The sequence below is a fragment of the Canis lupus genome, chromosome 27, assembly GCF_048164855.1.
Source record: "Canis lupus baileyi chromosome 27, mCanLup2.hap1, whole genome shotgun sequence".
Taxonomy (NCBI): Eukaryota; Metazoa; Chordata; class Mammalia; order Carnivora; family Canidae; genus Canis; species Canis lupus.
In genome coordinates this window covers 19,060,262-19,077,693 of record NC_132864.1, presented here as the reverse complement: position 1 = coordinate 19,077,693, position 17,432 = coordinate 19,060,262, and the positions used below count along the sequence as shown (strand labels likewise).

The 17,432-nt window shown below is 42.2% G+C and overlaps 1 long non-coding RNA gene across 3 annotated transcripts; it reads left to right on the top strand.

Annotated features, from left to right (window-relative positions):
- The first annotated feature begins 5,065 nt into the window (after window positions 1-5,065).
- Window positions 5,066-17,432, top strand: LOC140619355 (uncharacterized). 3 transcript variants are annotated; one of them, XR_012019238.1, is made up of 5 exons: window positions 5,066-5,182; window positions 5,757-5,944; window positions 6,672-6,786; window positions 8,074-8,129; window positions 17,063-17,432. It is a non-coding gene; the product is annotated as an uncharacterized lncRNA (long non-coding RNA). The 3 variants fall into 3 exon arrangements; XR_012019237.1 differs by having other exon boundaries at window positions 5,072-5,182; window positions 5,760-5,944; XR_012019239.1 differs by having other exon boundaries at window positions 5,168-5,272.

Here is a 17,432-nt window from a genome sequence, read left to right as displayed (position 1 = left end):
AAAGAAAGAGCATAGTTATGAATTAGCAGGAGGGATAGGAAAACAGAAGAGGAAACCCCCCCATGGCTTGGAAAAGAGTTCAACAGGAGCAAAGAAAAATAGGATGAAATCAGAGCAAGAAAGATAGGTTCATCCAGGATCAGGTAAGTCAACTGGATTAATAGCACTCAATATCCATCCTATCCTTGAAGTTGCTCTTCCTGCAGCCCTCTGTGAGCATAGGCTGCTCCTCAGACAGGGGTAGGCTCCTCATCAGTTGGAGGTGGTGTTTTAATTAGATATGGTATAGTGGCTACAACACAGAGCAATCCCCTAGCGACCCAAGAGAACCAAAAAGTTTTTTCTCTTAAGATGAGAACTAAGGGGCAGCCCGGGTGGCTCAGTGGTTTATTGCCACCTTCGGCTCAGGGCCTGATCCTGGAGACCCGGGATCGAGTCCCACGTCAGGCTCCCTGCGTGGAGCCTGCTTCTCCCTCTGCCTATGTCTCTGCCTCTCCCAGTCTCTCTCTCTCTCTCTCTCTCTCTCTCTGTGTCTCATGAATAAATAAATAAAATCTAAAAAAAAAAAAAAGATGAGAACTAAGCATAAGTAGTCCATTTGGTACGATTATCTCACAGTGATGGAGTCTCCGTCCCAAATTCCTTCTAGCTTATTTCTCTGTATTAACCTTTGGGAACCAACGTGACTGTTCCAGTTCCTGCCATAAAATTTGCATTTTGTTCAATGTGGTGAGAGAAAGGGGACATGGAAGACGGAGTCATCCACTTAAGGATAAGATCCATTGCTTCTGTTGACTTCCTATTGGACAGAACTTAGTCACATGGTCATAGATTAGAGTCAAGGGAAATCGAAAAACAGTCTTAGGTAGCCATGTGGCCAGTTAGACTTTATGGATTCTGTTACTCAAGGAAGAGTGGAGGGATGGTAATTGGGGGGTAACTGGCAGTCTCTGACACAGATGGGCATCTGATGGTGACCCAAGCATAGGCCAGCCAGGGCTGATGAAGTGGCTCATTACAGACTAAGTTTGGAGGGAAACACCCGGAAAGAGTGGGCCCTTGAGGAAGAGGAATGGAGTAGGCAGGTTCTGAGTGGGGAAGAAGCAGAGAATGATCTGTTCTTGAGCTGTGAAATCCATCTCAGTTCTCAGTTCTGAATTTAAATGTTGTTACGCATCAGTTAGGATGCTTTTGGCTGGGAAGAACAGAAAATTCAGATTGAAACAGATAATAATTAAAGTATATAGTATGTTGTGGGGGTCCAGAGGTAGGGTGGATTCAGGCATGGATTAGTTCAATGAACTAACTGTCCATGAACAGTTCAATGATGTCTCTAATGTCTCTACTGATGCAAAAACTTGGGGTCATTCTTCACTCTTTCATCTTCATCTGTGGCTTCATCCTTAGGCTGACTGGCTCTACTTGTTATCACAACATGGTAAACAACAGCTTTAAGTCAACAGGCTTCCTTGATCCTACCTGGTGGTAGTAGACATTGAGAGAGAAGAAACTGCTCTATGCTCAGGCACAAAATGCTCCTTCCAGTCAGTTAGATTGGACCAGTTTAGATAACATTCTCTCCCTGGATAATAGAAGATGCTTATTAACTTAGACTCAGCAGCTTCCGTATCTGGAGATGGAGATGGAGTGGCTACTTGGCTAAAATCAGAGTTCTGTTAGGTTTCTGTTGGGAACTGTAAAGTTTCCATTCATCTTACAATAAACTCCCATCTCCTTAAGATGGCCTGAGAGTGCTTTATCCATAAGACTCAGAATGCTTAATTAATGCACCAGTAAAAGATTCAAAGGCAAGATGCTCCAAAAGAGTTGAAGGCGGAAAGGGGAAAGAAAAGGATAGAAGGAAAGACATGGCCATACCTGCCAGTGAGCTTCCAAAATATTGAGGGAAGAAGCTGTTGCCAGTGACCTCCAAGGCCATTCAAGACAATTTGTGTGAAGGAGAGAAGACACATGGGAAGCCACTTAAGAATATCTTAGGCAACTTATAGATTAGACATGAAGAGGGGGAGTTAGAGAACTACTACTCTGTATGGCCAGAGAGACCATGAGTAGGGCAACAACTCACCATATAGGGTAAGAGCATCCAGCTGATGCCCCAGTTAATGGCTGCATTCAGGATGACATACAAGTGTCATTCTAAGAGCCAGTGTGATTTGCAGTGGCCCTTGGAGCAAACTTTGTGAAGGATCCAGAATTCTGATGAGTGACATCTTTGAACTAGTCATATTCCAGAATTTTCTTTCTTAGCTTTACTCTCTGTCTTTGTAAAACTATTCCTTGGGAGTTTGGATGTCACTTCCCTTTTGTATGACTCTTTCTGGAGATGACCTGAGTATTTTCCTGGTCCTATTCTCTAAGAAGCACTGTGTCTAAAGGACAGAGGATGGTCTGTCTGAGTTAGGGTAATCCCAGGGTTTTAGGTAAGCTCAGGGTAAACACCAGGTTTCTCACTCAGTTTTGTTATGTGTGAAATAAAGAGAATAATGTCTACTTGAGATGTGTGATCCAAGGATCAGATTTAATAGATACAATGGATCCAGGATAGCACTTACTCTGCATTTTGGGGGAAATCTTGAAAAGTGTCTTGCCCTGTTGCTCCAGTCCTCAAGATCACAGACTACCTTTTGTTCTTATGATTTCATTCATTCATCTCCTCATCCACAATGCCAACTTACAGTACAGCTTTGCTGGGGAATAAATTTGTCCTCATCTTGAACATTCAGATGCAAGTCCAAAGGCACTCTTCCTGCATGCTTGACTTTAATTTTGCTCTTTGTTTGGGTTCCTTTCAGCCAGGTTCTGGGGACTTTATATGATCTTCTTTTATTTTTTTTAAAGATTTTTATTTTATTTATTTATTTATTTATTTATTTATTTATTTATTTATGAAAGAGAGAGAGTGAGAGAGAGAGCACAAACAGAGGGGAGGAGTAGAAGGAGAGGGAGAAGGAGAAGCAGACGCCTCGCTAAGCAGAGAGCCCGATGTGGGGTTCCATCCCAGGACCCCGCAAATCATGACCTGAGCTGAAGGCGGACACTTAACCGACTGAGCCACCCAGGTGCACTATAATTTTCTTTTAAAGTGGTGCACATTTGGACATGATAAATGGAATCATGGTATTTCAAGGGCAGATCTAGGTGTTGACACTAAAAGTAACCCAAAGTGAAAGTGAAATTAAACTCAGGAGTGTCAAGAAGGGTGTCTTAGCATCTCCATCTGAATATTAGAATGAGGAGAATTAAAAAAATTTTTTTATATCAAGCAATAGCTGTCAAAGAGTATATAGAAAGCAGAGAGAGAGAGGAAGGGGGTCATTTGAAATTCTCAGATTTTATGTCCTCATCTGGATTCTCCTGCTGAGAAGCAGGCTGGACACTCAGACCTGGAAACCCATGCCAGACATCTAAGTCCTAGAAGTCCACTTCTGATGGTATTTGGCAACATTGGGCCTCTTTGGGCCAAGGGTTTAGTGCCAAGAGTAATTGTGATTTACGCCCCTAACCCCTTTGGGTGCAAAATGGTTTTGATTAGATGCATACCATGTTTATTAAGCCTTGCACAAAGCAGGCTGGGGGCTTGACTGGTCTGCCATAAAAGGGAGGGAGATTTACACGGCTCCCTGCAGGATTCATTTAATCTCTTGGGGATTTACTGACCTTCAATTAGAACTGTTAAGTACTGTTTACACGGTCCCTAATTCATACAAGACCGATGTAAGTTTGAATTTTGCTTTCATTAAGGACCTATGAATCAAGGAAATAAAAATAAAAAGTCTTTGCCAAGCAAGATGTGATTTGGTTAAAAACAAAAACAAAAAAACTGAAAGCAAAAAGCCACTGGGAGTTGAAAGCCTTACTTTGCCATAATTTAGGAGTAACCTGATACTAAAAAGGTGATCTATTATTAGGATGGATTTAAAAAGAAAAAACAAACAAACAAACAACTGATCTGAGATTATTTGCATGAAGATTAGCTTTGCAGTTTTAAGATTCTTTCTTACAGAGAGTTGGGACAAGACAGATCCCTTGATTGGTTTTGGTTGTTCAAAAATCAGGATTCCCTTCTATTTACTAGAAGGAAGAGTGCAATTCATCCCATGTAGGAATCCATTGTACACACAGAAATTGCCTTTTAGCTATGTCTTTGAACTACAGAACATGGACTCCCATTGGGTTTATAAAGGATACCAGGGCTACACAAAACTATGAAACATCATCCCTGTATTATTTAAGGATTTGAGGGGAAAATATAGTATAAAAGATATTGGAAAAGAAGAAAAAAATATATTGGAAAAAAAAAAACATTACAGTGTTGGATGAGAAGTTCCAAATCCAAATGCCCACAGGGAATAAGCAGGTGGGAAAATGAGTGAATTAGCCTCGGTGGGCACTAGTTGAGGAACCTATTTCCATCTAAAGACACCCATAGCTTGGCAACAGGCTCAGTAAACACTGTTGCATGAATTGCTAGATGTTCACTGTTTCTCCTGGTGTTGGGACTTCTTTCCAAGGAGAACCCTATACAAAACATTCAGAGCCACAGCCTCACCCCAGGAGAAGTGATTTTATTTTATTATTCTTAAAGATTTTTATTTATTTAAGTAATCTCTACAGTCCACTGTGGAGCTCGAACTCTTAACCCTGACATCAAGAGTCACATGCTCTTCTGATTGAGCCAACCAGGAGCTCCCAGGAGAAGTGATTTTAAATCCTTTGACACATTATAGGCATTGCTTCCAATTTCTGCTGGGGAAACAGAACCCTTAGGCTGTGATGGCCTACAGTTGTACAAAACAAATTCGACACCAGGGTAGCACGATAATCGCCGTGATCACAGTCAACAATGATCTTGTCTACGTCACGTCCCCGAATGCTTCCGACTATCCTGTGTGCTGTTTGACAGATGGGGAAACTGAGGCTCAGCAAGGTGAAGTCACCTGCTCAAGAAGTAGCAAATGAAGTCTTCCACTCAATCTCAGAGCGCAGAGCCTATGTACTTGGCCCTCACATGATGTCACACAGAACCTAGGATGGAATTCTGGTGCTTCTCTTTATTATGTAATTTGGTCTTCATCTAGAGTAGAAACTGGGCATAGATCTCTACACCGCCTCGTTGACTTCGATCCATTGGTGTCTTTTCCTGTGGAATATTCCCTGAAAGGTGGGGAGCTTGGGACCAGTAATGAAGGAGGGGTCTGATGAGTCACAATGACGTTTTCTTACTCCTGAGACCTACTGGTGAAGCTGAGAAGTGAGATTCCTTTTCCCACTGTCCAGAGAATAGAAGAATTTCAATGTCAGATGAAAGAATGAGTTGGATCAACACCCACTTTGGTGACCTGGTGATGAATTCAGCTCTTGCCTAGATAAATTGCAGAGGGTATTTGATGGAGGAACTCTCACACCTTTACCCTTAGTGGCTTAAAGTCTCTGTCTTAGGTTGGGTTTTTCCAGAAGTAACTACGATTTGAGGACAGATTGTTTAATTGGGAGGCAATTCCCAGGAAGCCCTGGTAGGGAAATAAGGAAATGAAAAGAGTATATTAATAAGAAAGTTACAGCCCTGAGGTAGGGTTGCCAGATAAAAGACATCTAGTTACATATGAATGTCAGAAAAACAACAACTCATTTTTTAGTGTATGTATGTCCCATACAACATTCCTATACTATTATTCATTGCCTATCTAAAATTGAAAGCTAACTGGGCTCACTATATTTTTATTTCTTGTGTCCAGCAGGCTTACACTAGGAGCTTCTGGGAGATGATGTGGAGCACACTTCAGAACTGTCCCACATGAAAAGCAGGGAAGCACAGTTATTTACCCTTTATCTTACATTTGTCATTGGTTGAGGTCTACTCCGGGTTCATCAGCTCCTTAGCACTTCCGGTCTGTTCTGTACAAAGCTGGACTCATTCCTTCAGGTAGAGAAAGCCCTAGACAGGAAGACACACCTAGGACTAGGGTGAGGGGAGCAAGGTGCCTAGGCTATAAAATTTCAGGAGCCGCTCATTCTGAGGGACGTGCAAAGACATAGTCAGCCTCATTTCCTGCCTGCTGGCCTGGCCCTGGCTTACAGGAAGAGGTCTCTGGCAAGTGTGGAAACCCCAAGCAGTGAGGGGATGGGGGCAAAGCATCAAGAAATCTGCTATAGTCTGTAAGGATGACAAGATAGAGGATGCTAGGTAGGAAATCTTGTTGTCTTCCCTGAGTTTTAAAGATTTTCCTTTAGCGTGAGGTCCTCCAAACTTATGAAGACCTGCCTGTTTTAGACACGAGAAAGAATTTACTCTGGCCACTGGGTACCTTGGTCCCTCTATGACTTGCTTATGTGTCCTTCTTTCATGTTCCCTTTTAATGGCCCAGTTATTGAGCACATCACATCTCTTGTGTAATCATCGTGTAATAATCATCTAATCCAGGAAGCTGGACTAGTAGCTTTCTGTGGCTGCCATTTTTTTTCTTGGAAGAGATGATACAGATGATATCAGTCTGAACAGTCAGGAGAAGGAGATGAGGAAGGGGGGCTTACCCAACTTCAGTGAGCACAGACTCTCCCCATCTGCCCTGTATGGTTGCAGGGTGGTGCTGGGAGGCAAGAAATACGACCTTTGCTCCACTTATATCTTTCTCCTACCCTTATGTTCACAGACTGATGTGTACTATCTTCTTGGTTCTGGATGCTATGCCTGGTGATTTTATCCACAGAGGTATATGTGGGGGCAGTCTGTTTTAGGCGACTGAAGGTTTTAATTCTCAGGAGAAGGTATGGTTTTCCTTGGGTAGGCTTTCTAACTTGCTATGCTGTCAACAGATTTTTCAAGCTGTTTAGGGTTCTCTGATCTCTTAGACATCTTTGCTTACTTACATTTCTTTATATATATATGGTATAATGGTTTTGAGCATGAACTTGAGACTTAGAAGTGGGTGTGAATTTGACTCCCAACAACTGTCAGGTCTGAGACCTGGAAATCAGGCAGATTACATAACCTTTCTGTACTCAAGTTCCCTGCCTTTGGAGTGGGGATGAGAATGATATTTATGGTATAGAGTTCTATAAGAGTCAAGATAGCAATATCATGCTCTAATAATTACCAGTCTCTAATTCTCAATGGACTTAGATATCAAACAACAAAGCTTATTTTTTTATTCATGCTACATGTTCTTTGCACATCGTCTGCTATCATCCTCATCCTTGGACCAAGAGTAATAACCCAAGAACATTTACAAAAACATAAGATATTACAAGATAAGTTGGAATAATGAGTAGGGTCAACACCTACTTTGCTGAACGGATAGTGAGTTTAGCTCATCTTTAAATAATTCTAAATGGGATTTGCAAGATCAAATGGATTACTATTGCTGTTTCAGAGTAGGTAATCCTCCAACAACTGGAATTTGATTACCGGAAGATGGGGAGGGGGGCAGCAGGGAAATGATTTCAGGAAAGTGACAAAATGAGAAGGACGGGAAGGCAGCCAGTATAGGGTATAGGATATGTTAGTGGACAAGTGTGGGTAACTGGGGCTCAATCCCAATGGTGACCAAGGTCTTACCAACTGGAGTGGCACTTCTCCTGGTGGCACGGGGAAGATTGTTTGCATTTGGGTCATGCACTGGCAATTAAATGCTCCAGACAGGCAGGAATAGGTATAATTTTCTCCCATACTCAATTGACCAGAATTAGTGACATGGCCCAACCCAAATGCAAGATACCTGGGAAGTGCAATTGCCCTAATAGGAGAAGAACCAGGCATTATTGAACAGCACTTATCTATCACAGGTTAAATGGGATTCAATGAAATAATATTTGTAAAGCATATGTATAGAAACTAACTGGCAGACAGTGAATGCAAGATAAATGTTGATTGTTCTTTTGATTATGATGCCCTGCTAGATTATGAGCAATTTAAGGGAAAGGACCTTGTCTTACTTCTGACTCTAGTGACATTTATTGTTGACTAGTGTCCCACGTGCTAGGCACTTTGCCAAATAGCATCCCCACAGCAACCCCATGAAGTAGGTAACTACTGTTTTCAATCCTATTTTACAGATGGGGAAACCAATTCTGCATGGAATTAAGTCAACCTGCTCAGGCTCCTATAGCAAGTAAGTGGCAGTGAGAGAATTTAAGCCCAGGCCAATGCCCGTGCATTTGGCATCATACATTTGTACTTCCTGTCTTTGTACTGCCAGCCTTAACACCAAACTCTAGACAGAGTGGGGCTCCATGAGTATTTGCTGAATTGACTGGAGTAACTTTTTCTGACCTTGCAAGTACATCAAAGACCTTCTACCTCCTTCTTCCTCTTGCATGCAGTCTCCTCCAAAATGGCCACGTGTCCCATTGTTTTACACTGTTGACCAACACAACCTCCTCTTGCCATCTAATTACCGTATGTAATTCTGAGATTTGTCATCTCTCATCACCTTCCCTTTCTCTCCTCTTCTCTTCCTGGCCAAATCCAGAGATTTCTCTGATGCCCTAGAGTTTTAAGGCAGGATATATCTGTGGGTACCATGACTACTCTTCATGTAAAAGGTGGGTGGAACATTGCAGAAATTTCCAAGGGTATTAGAATAATCTCCTTAAAAGTTTTAAGCACTTACTGTCACCTAAAATTGATACTCTTTTAGGGTTTTAATCTTTTTCCTATTCTGGTCATTTTAAAAAAAGAAATGGAATTTCATTTAGGGGTCCCTCTGGGAATCTGACAACTTCTCCTTCCTTTTATTCAGTTAAAGGCTGAAAATATCAGCCTGCTCTTATCTGATTCCTTGTCTACTAACATTATGTTCTGAGGAAAGCCCCCTCCTGCTCTGCAATTTTTTTTAACTTTTTTTTTTTTTTTTTTTAGTGGTGGTGGGTCATGGTAGACAAATAAAAATCATTCTGAGGTTATCTGGGACCTGCCATTCCACACAATAGCAATAAGAACGTTTTCCAAATTTAAAACTCTGATGGAGGAAGTGGGTTACAATAGGAGCAACCTTTGACCCTGATCACTCATAATGGTTTCCTGGATTCAGGGATATTATGGGCTGGGGCCAAGGGTTTCAGCAGAGAGAACACAAGATGTGTTAAACTTAGAACACAATGTGCGAGTTCCGGGTGGGGCTGTCAGAGGGACATCTTTCTTTCTTTCCGGTGAAAATGATTCCTTTTCCAAACAAGGACCTGGCTGTTTCTTGTGGTCTGGCCAGTGTCTGTGTATTTTTGTTCTGCTGCTGGTTTGAAGAGGAATTTTGAGATATCAATGAATCTGAAAGTCTTCACCCTAGGGACCATTTCTAGGCATTCTTTATCCTCTAAATATCTATTAAATGACTGCTATGTGCCAGATACTGTTCTAGAGGTCAAGATCTAGCAATAAAGGAAAAAAAAATGCCCCAAAGCCCTGTCTTTGTGAAGCTTCATTCTGTGGCACAGTTCTTCAACCTCAGGGCTACTGACATTTCGAGCTAGAGAATTTGCTGTGGTAGGGGCTGTTCTGTGCATTGTAAGGTGTTCAGCAGCATCTCTGACCTCAACCCTCTAGAAGGCAGGAGCACCCCTCCCCAATCACGGCAACCTAAAAAATATCTCCAGATGTTGCTAAATGTCTAGGGGGTTATCTAACCAACCAAGTCACTCATGGTTGATAACCACTGTTTTATAGGAGGGAGACAAACCGTATACTGTGAAGTAATAAATAGGTAACAAAGAAATATAATCTGTCAGAGGTCAATAAAGACAGGAGGGTTGAGTCTCAGCAATGGGGTAGGGATTCGAGATTGTTATAATTTAAATGATGTAGTTGGGGAAGTCCTTCTAAAGAATGTGACATTTGACAAAGACTTGAGGAAAGCAGTGAAGTGAGCCACATGGCCATGGAGGGAACAGCCAGTGGAAATGCCCCGAGCATGCACAATAGCCTCAGAATCACCAAAGGCATCTGTGGAGGAGCGACAGGAGAGTGCTCAGAGTGGAGGCAGAGAGATCAAAGGAGGGCATGTCCAGACTATGCATTATGGGGCCTCTGTGGCCACTGTCAAGGCTTTGCCTTTCTCTAAGAGGAAGGGAAAAAGCATAGTTCAATTTTATTTTATTTTTTTATAATAAATTTATTTTTTATTGGGATTCAATTTGCCAACTTACAGAATAACACCCAGTGCTCATCCCATCAAGTGCCCCCCTCAGTGCCCGTCACCCATTCACCCCCACCCCCCGCCCTCCTCCCCTTCCACCACCCCTAGTTCGTTTCCCAGAGTTAGGAGTCTTTATGTTCTGTCTCCCTTTCTCATATTTCCCACAGAGGCATGAGATGATCTTTTTTTCTTTCTTTCTTTCTTTCTTTCTTTCTTTCTTTCTTTCTTTCAGAACTACTCTAGCTGCTGCTGGGTTGCAAACAGACTGTGAGGGATAAGGAAAGAAGTAGGATCATAGAAAGTCAAACTTTGAATCTGGGCAACTTAAAGAAGAGTGTCTCAGTCCAGGCCTGGCTAGACACCTGTAGGCCTCTACAGACACCGTCTTCCATTCCATTAAATATGCGTACACAGTGGTGGTTGTAGCTGCCTGACCTGGTAGACTGTGTTGGAAAGACTGGAGATTGAATTTGCCTTATTTTCTCTGTCATCTTTTCTTGTTAGACTCTGTCCAGGGTAATGTCTTGATTTTTATTTTATTTTATTTTATTTTATTTTATTTTATTTTATTTTATTTTATTTTTTTATTGGTGTTCAATTTGCCAACATATAGAATAACACCCAGTGCTCATCCCAACAAGTGCCCCCCTCAGTGCCCGTCACCCAGTCACCCCCACCCCCCGCCCACCTCCCTTTCTACCACTCCTTGTTCGTTTCCCAGAGTTAGGAGTCTCTCATGTTCTGTCTCCCTTTCTGATATTTCCCACTCATTGATTTTCATTTTGGAAACAGTATATGGTAGGTGGAAGACCAAAGGCCCGGGTAATTATAATAATTAGTAATATTTGATAGAAATAATAAGCTAACAGCTACCAGGCTCTTATTTGCCAGAGGCTGCACTATCCTCCTCTTGTGCATGATGTCCTTGAATTCTGGCCACCAGCTTCTGCGGAGGGTACCCATCTTATTATTTCTCCCACAATCCAGGTGAGGACACTGAGGCTCAGAGTTTTGGAGTGACTTCTTCAAATTGCAGAGCCTCAAACCTCATTAACTGAGAGGTGTCTGAGAGGACTATGCAGCCAACTGATGTGGAAGGTGGAAACTTCATGATTGCCTGGGGTCCCATCTCCGTGTTCAAAACTGCCCCTTCCATGTTCTGGGACTCATCACGAGATATTTGAGAGGAGTGAGCTGTGGGTAGAGGGCAGCTTAGAGCTAACCCTCACCTTTAGTGGATGGGAGCATGGAGTTAATAGCTCAGGCTCTGTCATCTGCAGACCCAGGTTCAAATCCCAACTCTACCCACTTAGGATTCTGTGATCTGGGTCAGTTACTTCACCTCTCTAAACTTCATTTTCCTCATCTCCAACACTGGAATAATAATGGCATCGTGGATGCTGTTGGTGTCCTGCCCATGTCTCCTCACCCCCACCTACCCTATCCAAGCCACTTATGGCTCAGTTCCAAAAATACTGATGTTCATCCCTCTGTCCAAGGGCTTTCTCTGACTGCTGACCTGTGCTCAGCTCAGGAGGGGGCAGATCAGACTTGCCAGGTGGTAATATCCTCAGGAGTAGCCTCAACCAATAAATAATGACATGTGATGGATAAAGATTCTACTCCCTCATGTGTTCTCACAGCCCCTCAGGAGTCTGCAGCTTGACTGTATCCCAGATACCCTCAGCATTGACCACTCACCTTTATTTCTCCTTTCTTTCCTGTCTCTTCTTCCCTCCCCATGCTTCCTTGGATCACCTCCCAAATAAACTATTTGTATCCAAATCTCAGGATCTATTTGCAGGGCAGGGGCAAAGGGGGTGCAAACAAGACATCCTTAAGATTGTTGTGATGGTTATGAGAAAGTGAATGTAAAGTATTTAGCATACTGTCAGATATACAGTAAACATTGAAAAATGGCAGCTATGACAATGTTGAGGGTGATGATGACGATGATGAACGTAATGATGATGATAATGATGGAGACAATGAAGATGATGAGGAGGAGAAGGAAGGAGAAGAAAAGGAAGAGGAAGAGAAGAGAGATAAAGAGAGGAGGAGAAGAAGGGGGGTATGTGGAGGGAGAGGAGGAGGAGAAAGAGAAAGAGGAGGGGATGGTGACCATGAAAAAATTAAGGCCCAAAAGGAAGAGGCAAGTGGAGAATAGTGGATTGAATGGACATGGGAAGCTAGAGCAGCTGCCCAGCCAGATCTACAATGGAGTCACTCCCTGTCCACATTTTCTCCTACCACCTGAGTTCATGAAGATTCCTACCCATGGTCAATGTTCTCTGGGAAAGAACCTGTCCCTTGTTCCTCCTGAACAGTTGACACTCAGTGAGTCAGTGAGCTATAGCCAAGCACCAATCCTGTATAAGATGTGGTAGGAGGGACAGAAATGGTAAAATGTGGTCTGAGCTACTTTTTCTTCATGGGGAAAGCCAAGCCTTCTGTTCACAAAAGTTCTTCTCGCCATCTCACTCTCGGACGTCATCTCGGATCCTGCCACTGGACAAGTGGACACACAGCCTTGGGACCTGTGTGAGTGTATTGTTTTGAGACAGTTGTTCAGCTTCCTGTGTGTGGTAGCTTATTTCCTGTCACACTCATTTGCTTCAGAACTCCCTGTTCTTGGATGAAAAATCATGGAAGTTTCCAAGTCAACAAATGCCATTATGTGTCTCACCTGTAGAAGAGTTGTTGAATTCATCTCCAAAGTTCTGTTGGCCAGTGGTTAAGGGATTGAAGTTAAATCTTTAGAAGGGTGAATGGAGAAATGTTGGCATTTGGTGGATGAGCTCTAAAAGGGTCAGAGCTGGGAGGCACGTAGGCAGCCACCTCTTCCAACTCTCCTTCATTTTACAGTAGCAAAATCAAGACACAGAGAGGTCACATTAGCACATGATGCCACACAGCTAAAAGATAATGCAGCCCAGAATAAAACTCATTGCTCTGCATTCCCACTCCATTGTTTTTCTTGCTCTATTATTATCCACCTCTTATAAATCAAGTTGCCAGAAATGCACTAGGAGCATCATCTGGTCAAGGACAAATCTTTTTGTGAAGTGAGCAATAGCTTCCTCGTTCAGCATTTTCATCGGTCTTGATTTTCATCTGTCAAGTTAAAAAAAAAATCAGAACAACTCTATGCTTTAAAATAATGAAGCTATAAAGGATTTCTATTCAACCTCAATGTCACAGAAGCATGAAAAGCTACATGTTGAAATGAATGGTGGATTTTTCACTCTAAATAAAATGTAATTCACCTAATTGATTTGGTTGAATCTATGCCTTCTGAAGCTTTGTGTTTTCCAATAAAATGGCCAAGCCTGCTGAGCTATGTCTAGAGGAAGGAAAGCCAGAAAGAAGAGAGAGGCCCCAGGGAAAAGAGAGAGAAAAAAAATCAGGGCATAAATACATCAAAAGTCTCTTCTTTAAGACAGTAGAGAGAGCTCACAGAGAATCAGAGAAAACCACCTTTTTGGCACCCACTTGCACCTCAAAATTATTCATTTAGGTTTGTTTATTTATATCTTATTTTATTCCTCCAGAAAGAAGGAGGAAAAACAATGCCCTTCAGATAGGATTATTAATACACAGCATTTATTGATCATTATCATGTGCCAAGAACTGCATAAACATGATCCTATTCAACTTATCACAGTTACCCCAGGAGGCAAGTATTCTTATTCTCATTTGTAGTGAGTTAAAGCATGGCCCCCTAAGAGGTAGTCTACATGTGAGCTTATTTGGAAAAAGAGTCTTGCAGATATAATTAAGGTAGGGGATCTTGACATAAGATCATCTTGAATTATCAGGGTAGGCCCTACATCTAATGACAAAGGGCCCTTCATAAGAAGAGAACAGACATGGGGGCGAAGGTCATGAGAGGAGGAGGCAGAGATTCAAGTGATGTGTCTACAGCCAAAGGACTCCAAGGATTGGTGGCAGTCACCAGAAGCTAGGAGGAAGGCATGAGCGCCTTCTCCTTCAGAACCTCCAGAAGGAACATTCCCACTGATACCTTGATTTAGGGCTCAATCCTCTGGGGTGCAGAGAAAATAGATTTCTCTTCCTTTAAGCCACTCAGTTTGTGAAATCTGTTCCAGCAGCCCTAGAGAATGAATATACCATTTTATAGGTTAAGGTTCCAAGGCCTAGAAAGTTCAAGTCATTTATGTATCCATACAGTCCAAAGTGCTATAGTCGGATTAAAATGTGCAGATCATAGCTGATCCCAACAGCAGGCCGGATTTTAAAAACAGCTTAAAATGGATAAAGAGATGCATGAAAAGCACTACCCTAATGTTAATGGTAACTATCTTAGGATGCTGGGTGGGGCAGTGTCATGTAACTCTTGCTTTCTTTATCGTTCTTTTATATACTGCCTAAGTTTTCTATAATAAACAATATTGAATAATTGGAAGAAAAAATTAAAGGGATTTTCCCTGAGGACAATGTACAACAATGTAGAGTGTTAACTGAAGGTTGCCTACAAACTTGCTGATAGGTGGTAAATAATTACTACAATTTCATAAGTCTGTCCTTACCTTGGCCTCCTGAAGTAGGTACTGCTGTTTCCCCATTTTATTTTTTTATTTTTATTTTTTTAAATTATTTTATTTTATTTATTTATGATAGGCACACAGTGAGAGAGAGAGAGAGAGAGAGAGAGAGAGAGAGAGAGGCAGAGACACAGGCAGAGGGAGAAGCAGGCTCCATGCACCGGGAGCCTGACATGGGATTTGATCCTGGGTCTCCAGGATCGTGCCCTGGGCCAAACCAGGGATCCCTGTTTCCCCATTTTATAGATGAAAATCTTGAGTCTCAGAGTTAGAAAGTACTGTATTTAAGTCTCCACTAAAGAGGATATACCCTTATCCTCACCATCCCTTTGGTCCTTCCTTAAGTCTAAATTACAAGGCATTTAGAAGCACACATTTTTGTTTTTCCTTAGACTAGTCAACGTCCAAGTCTTCAAAGTCCAAGCCCACATTATGGAGGGACAGAAGAAGCTTTCTTTTTTCCTTTTTTTCTCCAGTCCATTCACTCTGAGGGGAAAATCTGATAGTTCTCTGGTGTTAAAGACTCTAATCTGAGTGTAAAGAGAGAAGAGCAAACATGAGATCCTAATTCTACTCTTTTGAGGAAACCTAGAGGAAGCCTTGTTCTCTTAAGCTCACAAAAGAATGTGGATATTTTTCACAGGCAGGTTTAAAGCTGTGGTAAGCAATTTAAACCTATAATTTGAGTCTTGGGGGCTTGGGACTGGCTTTCCTACATTCTACGTTTTAGCCGAGAATATAGAGGACTGACTCTCTTATTTTTTTTAAATTCAAGTTGTCCTTTTTCAGTCCCATTGAGAACTCTGAGAACTCTAGAGCACAAACTATAGAAAATTGGAGTGGATCACACCTTAGCCTTGACCACTCACTGTCTGAAATGGCACTCCTTGCCCAGCACTTGACCATGTGCTATCTAGGCATTGGCTCAGGACAAACCTGAGCGGTGAGCATTATCATCTTCATTTTCCAGGTGAGGGAACTGAATCTTAATTGGTCAGGGAGCTTGAATGTGGCAGTATCTGGGACTGAGCCAGAAATATCTGTCCTCAGGCTGCTGTCCCCTCTGTGGAGCTGTCTCTTCATCCCTGTACATTCAGAACCATGTGAAGATGACTTAGAACCTCACAGATTAAATGTTTCTCCTCGACATCCAGGAGATCTGGATGTCAGAATCTGCATTATGCCCAAAGGCATCGCAAATGTTCTGGAAAAAACACAATTTAAGGAAAGTAACAAACTAACAGTAACAAACTAACAGCCCAGACCAGGTACTTACTGGACCACAGTCTACTCCTCACAACAATGTGATCCCAAAGAGTACTTTCCCCTCCTTGGGCCTATTTTTGCACTAATACATAAAGGCATTGTTGTAGGATTGCCTGGGATATCTCTGAAAGGTTATAAATTCTAAGATTTAGCTTTGACTTCTAAATCCGAATCTCCTGGGGAGAGCTTCTTAATCATTTAATTAATTAATCATTTATGAATTAATTAATTTAGCAGATACTTATTGCTATTTATTGGACATATGGCTGCCGGGGATGAAATGTTGTATTTGTCAGGGTTCCATCAGGAAACAGAAGAATCAACTCTGGTTAGGTTACTTTAAGGAGTTTCATAAAGGTGCTCAGACTAGGATGTAGGCAGGATATTAGAGAAGCATAAAGGGACAGTGTGGGACCTGCAAGCTAGCAACACGGGTTTTTCCAACCTGTAGACCTGAAGGAATGGGAGAATGTTACGCATATCATCTGAATTTGAGGGAGATAGCTTTGAGGAAGGACCTCCTTAGGAGAGCTGGGACCTTTATTGAGAAAAGATTTCCCAAATGAGTGGGAAAAGTCAGTAGAGGGTGACAGGACATGAGAGACTCCTTGCTCTGGGAGACGAACAAGGGGGTAGAGAAGGGGAGGTGAGTGGGGGGATGGGGTGACTGGGTGACGGGCACTGAGGGGGGCACTTGATGGGATGAGCACTGGGTGTTATACTATATATTGGCAAATCTAATTCCAATAAAAATATACACAAATAAGTCAATAAATAAACTTTCACTTCACTTCAAAAAAAAAAAAAGATTTCCCTAACTTCATCACTGTTGATTGTTGATATTCAGAGTTAGATCCTTCTGTGTTGGGGGGAGGTTTCTATGCACTGTAGGATTCTTTGCATTAGCAGGATCCCTGGCCTCTATACCTGGAAGGCCTGCAGCACCCTCCAGACTTTGCCAAATGTCCTTTGGGGCTAATATAGGCCCCAGTTCAGAACCACTAGTCTAGAGAGACAGCCAGCTTGTAGTGACCTCCTGGAGTAGAGATGACACTCTAATGCCTCACTTCCCTTTCCTTTCAGTCTCCTACTAGGATTTCCCACTGGCCAAAACTCAACCAGAAGCCAGAAAGTGAGGAGGGATGCTGATGTATTCCAACAAGGTGGTTCTGAGCTGACAGTAGGACATAGAATGGTGGGTAGCAGGTGGAAAGGGGTAAACAGAAACACAGCACAAGTAGTCAATATGATGGGTAAGGCCTTCTCTAGGAGCTCACAGTCTCATGGTGATGGGGCTAGAAGAGGAAGCAGACAATAAACACATATACAAGGTAATTTCTGAGCATGATGAGGAATATGTAGACAAATGAAAAAAAAAAAAACCAGCAATGTAACAGTGAATGGCTGAGTTCTTTGAACATGTGAACATTTAGTGAAGACCTGAATGATATTA